Source organism: Bacillus rossius, unplaced genomic scaffold (genome assembly GCF_032445375.1).
Source record: "Bacillus rossius redtenbacheri isolate Brsri unplaced genomic scaffold, Brsri_v3 Brsri_v3_scf624, whole genome shotgun sequence".
Classification (NCBI taxonomy): domain Eukaryota; kingdom Metazoa; phylum Arthropoda; class Insecta; order Phasmatodea; family Bacillidae; genus Bacillus; species Bacillus rossius.
This window is the reverse complement of record NW_026962837.1, coordinates 17,103-24,277: the sequence shown is the minus strand read 5'-3', so window position 1 is coordinate 24,277 and position 7,175 is coordinate 17,103. Positions and strand designations below refer to the sequence as shown.

Below are 7,175 nucleotides of genomic sequence, written 5' to 3'. Positions count from 1 at the left end.
TAAAATAAATAATATATATAAGTCTTTTGGCGGGAAAAAATTTCTCAACCGCCTGGGAGCACCCTAGTGTGTGCCTGTCTTTAGGTTATGTTACTTTTAACTTCATTTTCTACAGGCAGACGCGAGGGTGCTCGCCCATTATTTTTATTTTTTTAAATTCTTTCCTACCTTTGGTGTGCCATGCAAGAATTTATCGTCAAAATGGCGGCCCCGAGTGCAAATTTCTCGTCTGCACTGCTGGCTGGATGATTATGTGATGTTTTGAAGGAGGGTGTTTTTTTTTTTGTTTGGATTTTGTGTGAGGGGGGGAGGGGGCTGGGCTAGCTTTTTTTTTTTTTTAAATTTTCTAAACATTCATCTCTTATGTAACAGTGTTCAGCATTAAAAAATTTAAAAGAAGAGGCACTTACTCATCAATTTCAAAACAGCCTATGAAGAAAAATAAAAAAAATTTAAATTCATTCCAGTTTTATACATTCATGATTTGATCACATGTATAACTTTTCTTTTTTATTACCTTATTTAATTTTATTATTATTACTACTATTGCTGCTACAACCTAGAAGATACCTCAGTGATACTAATACCTGCTGGTAAAGTTAAAGGTTTCACCTTTCTTTCTTTAAACATATCACAATACCTTTCTTGAGTTAAATATTATCTAATGGCTTTAAGAAGTTATGGTAATGTTCATCAGTTATAGAGTGTGGGTTTGTGTGTGTGTGTGAGAGTGTATTTTGAAGAGGGCTTTGGTGGTTGGGATGGTGAGGGTGGTGGGTGTTGTGTGTGGGGAGGGGGGGGGGGGGGGGAAGTAAAAGAGTGTTCATTACACGATTTCTCCTGTTGTTTGTAACAATCACACCTGGTATAGCTATTTCGAGTGGCAAATACAAACTGCAAAAAAAAAACATCTATATCATTGCCAACGGCCATATCACGATGAACACACCGGTTCTCGTCCGATCACCGAAGTTAAGCATCGTCGAGCGTGGTTAGTACTTAGATGGGTGACCGCTTGGGAACACCACGTGCCGTTGGCACTACTATTTTGCACCCTACAGAAAAAAATTTTTTTTTAAAAATTTCAATTTTAAATTTTTTTTTCCCCCACAATCACCACATTTCCCCCCCCCCCCCCCCCCCCTAACACACACACACACACACACTCACTCTCTATCAATCAATCAATCAATCAATCAATCAATCAATCAATCACTCACTCACTCACCCACCCAGCAGCAGCTGTGAATCTTTGCATGTGTATACCTCATACAAAATTCAAAGTGAAAAAATAAATAGATAAGTGTATATGTATGTATGTATGTATGTATGTATGTATGTATGTATGTATGTATGTATGTATGTATGTATGTATGTATATATGTATATATATATATATATATATATATATATATATATATATATATATATATATATATATATATATATAAACACACACACACACACCTATTTTGAAGTTTCTCTGTTTCAGTGGGCAGTTATGTATAATAATGAGAGATTCAAAAAGACGTTGATAACAATGTCATCAATGCCTGTTTAGTGTGCTCATTTGTTGGATGGTCGGCAGCAATACTAGAGGTGGTACAGCTGTAACCTGTAAAATTGTACCTGCAATGTGTTGTGTATGGAAAAAAATAAAAATTATATCATCTAAATTTTTGTTATCCAACAATAACCTTCCCATCAATGCATGATGTCACAGTAGCCATAGCTCTACTCTTTCTGCCATATAACATTGGGGGAAAAAAAAAAAAAAGGAGCTATTAGAATAATAACAAAAGATAAAAAATCATCTAACTGCAGACCAAAATTCAAAAAACTTAAAGTCCTGACTGCCATAAATGAATACGTTCTAGAAACTTTTTATTCATTCTTAAGAAAAAGAAGAAAAAAAAAATTATTATTTTTTTTTTTTTTTTTTTTTTTTTTAGATATTCGCACATAGGTATAACACCAGAAATGCTAGTAAATTGAGGATAGTTGAACATAACACTAGGCGATTTGAAAATGGACTAAATTACTTGGGAGTAAAACTTTACAACTTAATATCACAGAAAATAACTAAAACAATTTACCAGTATTAAAAAAAAAAACAGTAAAAAAAATTCTTCTAGAATATCCTACCTACCCTCTGAAGCTATTCTTTAATTTGATTGATAATAGAGAAATTGAACTGTTAATTTGTTGAATGGACTTGTGATAACAGCTGCTTCATGTTTTGCATAAAGTTAAATTGTGTAACATGTTATGTATTTTTTTTTTTTGAAATTTTTTTTCTTGGTAACTTGCATCATGTAAATATTAATTGTCTGCACATACATGTTCTATATCCCGGAGCCTTGACTCCACGTGGGATCAACAGAACAAAAATACAAAAAAAAAAAAAAAATCCAGCTCACTAATCTAGGTGCATTTTGCTAACAATATTTGGAATATATATATATATTTTTTTTTGTGTAACATGCAAATTCTGTATTATTCTGCACACATTATTTATAATCTTCTATCATTTTCTTAGATAATAACTATTAATTCATAAAATAGATTGTGTGTGCATAACCTCCTGGAAACATTTGCACTTACCTCCTACTTTACTTTTTCATTTAAGCAATCCTATTCGCATGTATACACTTAGGTTGCAGCATCGAAATTGTGTAAAATTCAAAGTGTGTATTGCCTGAAAAAAAAAAAAAAAAAAAAAAAGACATACCAAATATTTGCATACAGCGACACACTACATATTTGCACACAGTGGAGTTTTGCGGTAATTAACCTAGCACAATTTACCACACGCAATCACACGCCCGCGATGAGATAACACACTCGCTGTTTTCCTGTTGACCGGCACGAGGAGTAAGAAAAATTGATATTTACACGAGCACACACTCCCACACTAGTCACAACGTCGGTCATCAAGTTGTGTTGAAAATTCCTGTAGCCTCTGTTTTCCCAAATGATTTCACTTAAAATTTCATTTAACAAGACCATAAACAAATTTACAATACTAATTTCTTAAACAAACACTTCAGCGAACAAGTGACTGTCGCATTCATTACAAAGCTTACAACTTAACAGATGTTTCCGATGTGAAATAAAATAAGAAAATGTTTTACAACCAACCTAGAACATTTAGTCAAAACGTTTTTGTCCTGGTTTATGATTATTTTCCGTGACATGAATGTTTCAAAACTAATAAAAATACGAATGCAGCCAAATATAATGAAGTTAGCACATAAAAGACGACTTAAAATATTTCATTTTTCGAGAATTGGCAGAGCAAGAACGCACAGGTCCAACGGAAATTTCTTTAAAGATAAACGACCATCGGACAAAAACACCCCCTCCCCTCATCCTCAAAAATACGTGAATAATATACTTTTTCAATTATATTTTTATCGTTTTTTTTTTTTTTTTTTTTTTTTTAATATACTCATTAAAACTTCAAAATAAGCAGGTACTCGTGTGTTTTTCTCTCTACAATGTACCTGATCTCGGTGCGTAAACCTACATCATTTAGAGATGGAATTAATGTACACATACAAGTAAAATTTTGTTCCATTGTAAAATTGAGAGAAAGAAGGTTTTCCAAACGCATTAAGTATGGAGACTTTAAATAAGATTACGAGCTTATAAATGTTTGCAACGAAATAAAGTGACCATGTATCTGCAATTTCAAAAATATTTTTGCTCTGCTAACCTCACATGCAAGCAAGTAAAAATAACCTCACAACTTACTTACCTCTCTCAATTTCGCAGTACCAAAACATAGAAGGGATAAATAGGATAGTTTTTATTCGAAATCCTGCAAGAGTTTTAATTTTTATTAAAATATTTCTCCAATGTAGCATGTGTGTGGAATACTTCATCAGCAACTTGCATCTGCACCTTGAGTGAATTGAAGGGCAGCCAGTTTTAAAAGCTAAACAGAAACTGCACTCTTGAGAATGCATCAGATCCAAGTGAAATGCTTGTTGTGTGTACAGTTAAAAGTTTTATTATTCACACAATGAAAATGTAAACAAAATTTACTCACAATAATAATCACATCATCCTTGGAGGTGCACGAAGAAAGCCATTCCAGGTGGCACTGAACAAGGTGATTTGCTAGTGCTTCCACAGCAAACAGCCTTCATGAAATTATCTCCACATTTTCAGCATACTATACACTAAAGTATACCTAAGTTAATTTAACCATTTTCAAGTGATTCCAGCACAAATTACGTATTTGATTCCTTGAATAACATCTGCAAATGAAAAGTTCCCTGTTTGGTGTAGCAGTAAATTTAAACAGCTCGCAGTGCAAATTAAACAGTGCAGCTGCCATAAAAAAAAAATTACACTATTAGTGGAACTGCCCATTATGTCATCGTAGACTGCTGACATTTAGAAAACATTGAAAAATCAGTGCTAAAGAAGCCCTACATTACTTTCGCTGTCCAAAGTGCGCTGCTCCCTACGTGAGCAAGGCATCGAGAATTTTCTGAACCGTCCGCAACCAGAAAATTGGGTAACCAGATATTTGCAGAGAGAAAAGGTCGGTGGTCGTCTCTCGGGGCGTGCGCATCTCTCTCGCGGGCTGTTGGCTGGGAGTTCCCTGCGACCTATTGGGTAACCGAAGGCTGGCAGTGCGTGTTGGTTTTGTGTGCGTGCTGGGGGCGGCCTAGCAGCGCCATCTGCTACCGACCGCGTCCCGCGGGTGGCGGATACGGGAGCCCAGCCCGAGAGTTGCAATCTCGCTGGGGTGGCTGTGAATAACCAATAGCAGTCCGCGGACCAATGGCCGGCCTGTGGAGTCGTTATCACGGCTGTCGGGGAGAAAGGTAGCCTGAATGTAGCTCGGCGCGCGGCAGAAAGCAGCTTCGTCGGCGAAGGCACCGCAGGGGAGCTCGATGTGCCTTAGTAGCGAAGTGTAGACGAACTGCGGGCTGGAACTTGCGGAACTGTGGACTGCCGCGCGCGCAACGGAACTGAACAGCGTCGGAATTCTGAAGGAAGAGATGGCGGCGCCTTCAAGTTGGGGCCCTGTTGGAGCCAGTGGTAGCCTGGGCGGCGCGACCTTCAACCGACCCGGGAATTTGGGGGGCAAGAGGGTCCGACTCGCAAGATACTTCATTCGCCTGAACGACTTACCCCCACCCTGGCTTGAAAGGTCGTTGGCTGTTGACTGGAAGAAGGAAGATGAAGATGGCGCAATGTCAGGCTGCCTTTCGCTCCGAGAGCCAGCAGTTCGAGCCGGTTTACTGGCTCGTCTGCCCACTTCTGTTTTAACTGTGGCTGCCTGGGCAGCTGTGGCTGGGCTGACGAGTGAAGTCGCCCGCCCCTGGGGGTGCTTGCGCCCCTGGTTAATAATAACCCAGGAGTTCCCAACCTTTAAATGCGGGCCGCAAGGCCCAAGCACCCAACTCCAGCATGGTTGATTTTTCAGCCCCTCCAACTCTTCTTACCTGGACCCTTCTTCCTCTTGTCCAGTAGTTACCTGCTTGCTTAATGCATGTTAATTGATCCCCGCATGAACCGGCCCAGGGTTTTCCCTGTGTCTATGCAGGTTTTACCTGGGTCACATTAGCTAGCTTTTAAGCTAGGCGACCAATGGGGCGTCAGTCATGGCGCCAATTGCAGCCATGGCTGGCCAGTAAACCCCAATAGCACACGATGCACGCGCCCTTGTCCTGCATGGTTAAAAACCCGCATGGTAGAGTGTATAGGCTTCGGCCTGAGACACACTTAGGTCCTCCCCTAACCTGGACCCTCCCCTACACACTTAGAATTAACTTAGGCTAGGAAAAAAAAAAAAAAAAATTAGAGAGAAAAATTTTATTTTCACTTTGCTCTTGCATTCTGTAGGATCAGTCTCGTCATGGCAGATACCGCAGCAGCGACTGCAGCACCAGCTGTTGCCCCATCACAGGCAGCTTCCCCGAAGAAAGGCAAGGCTGCGTCGAAGAAGCCACGAGCCAAGCCCGCGCACCCGCGCACATCTGAAATGGTGGCCTCTGCGATCAAGAGCCTCAAGGAAAGGGGCGGCTCATCACTGCAAGCCATCAAGAAATACGTCGCCTCTACCTACAAAGTAGATGCGGAAAAGCTGGCACCTTTCATCAAGAAATACTTGAAGGCAGCAGTGGCTAGCGGCGAGCTTGTCCAAACCAAAGGCAAGGGTGCGTCTGGCTCCTTCAAGCTGGCTTCAGGGACCACCGGTGCTCCGGACCAGCCCAAGGCTCCAAGCGGCAAGCGTGGTGCAGCTGCCCCTAAGGAAAAGAAGCGATCCGTAGCCAAGAAGGCAGCGGTGGGCAAGAAACCAGTCAAGAAGACTCCGCCTACAGCAGAAAAGAAAAAAAAGGCAGCAGCTGCAACCCCCAAGCCCAAGAAGGCACCTTCAAAGGCAAAAAAGGTGTCCAAACCTCCCACGAAGAAACCCCGTGCTCCAAAGCCAAAGAAGGTTGCCCCAAAGAGCAAGTCGCCCAAGAAAGCAGCCCCAAAGCGGAAATGAAGATGCCAGCAGGACCGCTGGCACTTTCTGTGGCACTGTACCACCTTATCGGCCCTTCTAAGGGCCAACAATACTAGTCATGAAGGTATCAGTTGTTGCAATCATTGCCTCCTATAGCCACACCTCTGCCGTTAGGTAAAATTCTGGTTAAAAAATTTCTTATGGTATTTGAAGCGGGGGAAATAAATAAATAAATAAAGAAATTTATCAATTACATTGTGTGTATAGTTTAGGTGCAAAATTATTTAAAGTTTTTAAGCAGGAAAACGTCTTACAAACATCTCACTCTTATTTCAGCATATATATATATATATACACATATATACACACACACACACACATATTTTTTTTGTAAGGATTAGGTCTCAGGGTATTAATGGTGAACTTTATGCTGCTGCTGCTGCTGCTGCTGCTGCTGCTGCTGCTGCTGCTGCTGCTGCTGCTGCTGCTGCTGCTGCTGATGGTGCTGCTACTGCAGACAGGCACTGTTTGAAGAGTTTTTATTTCCTATGCAGAATACATTGCATTGTGTGCAAATCTTTTGTGTACAATATAAACAACCACCTCAAAACACAGACACTATAACTGTGTTTTTCCAAATTCTTATTAATGTAATATATTATTGGCTGGGTAAAGGTCAACGACAGCTAATAGGTACAAAAAG

General features: G+C 40.2%; 1 non-coding gene across 1 annotated transcript; it reads left to right on the top strand.

The window, feature by feature from the left end:
- Positions 1-921: 921 nt before the first annotated feature.
- On the top strand, positions 922-1,040 carry LOC134545195 (5S ribosomal RNA). Its single transcript, XR_010078330.1, has one exon. It is a non-coding gene; the product is annotated as a 5S ribosomal RNA (ribosomal RNA).
- The last annotated feature ends 6,135 nt before the right edge of the window (positions 1,041-7,175 follow it).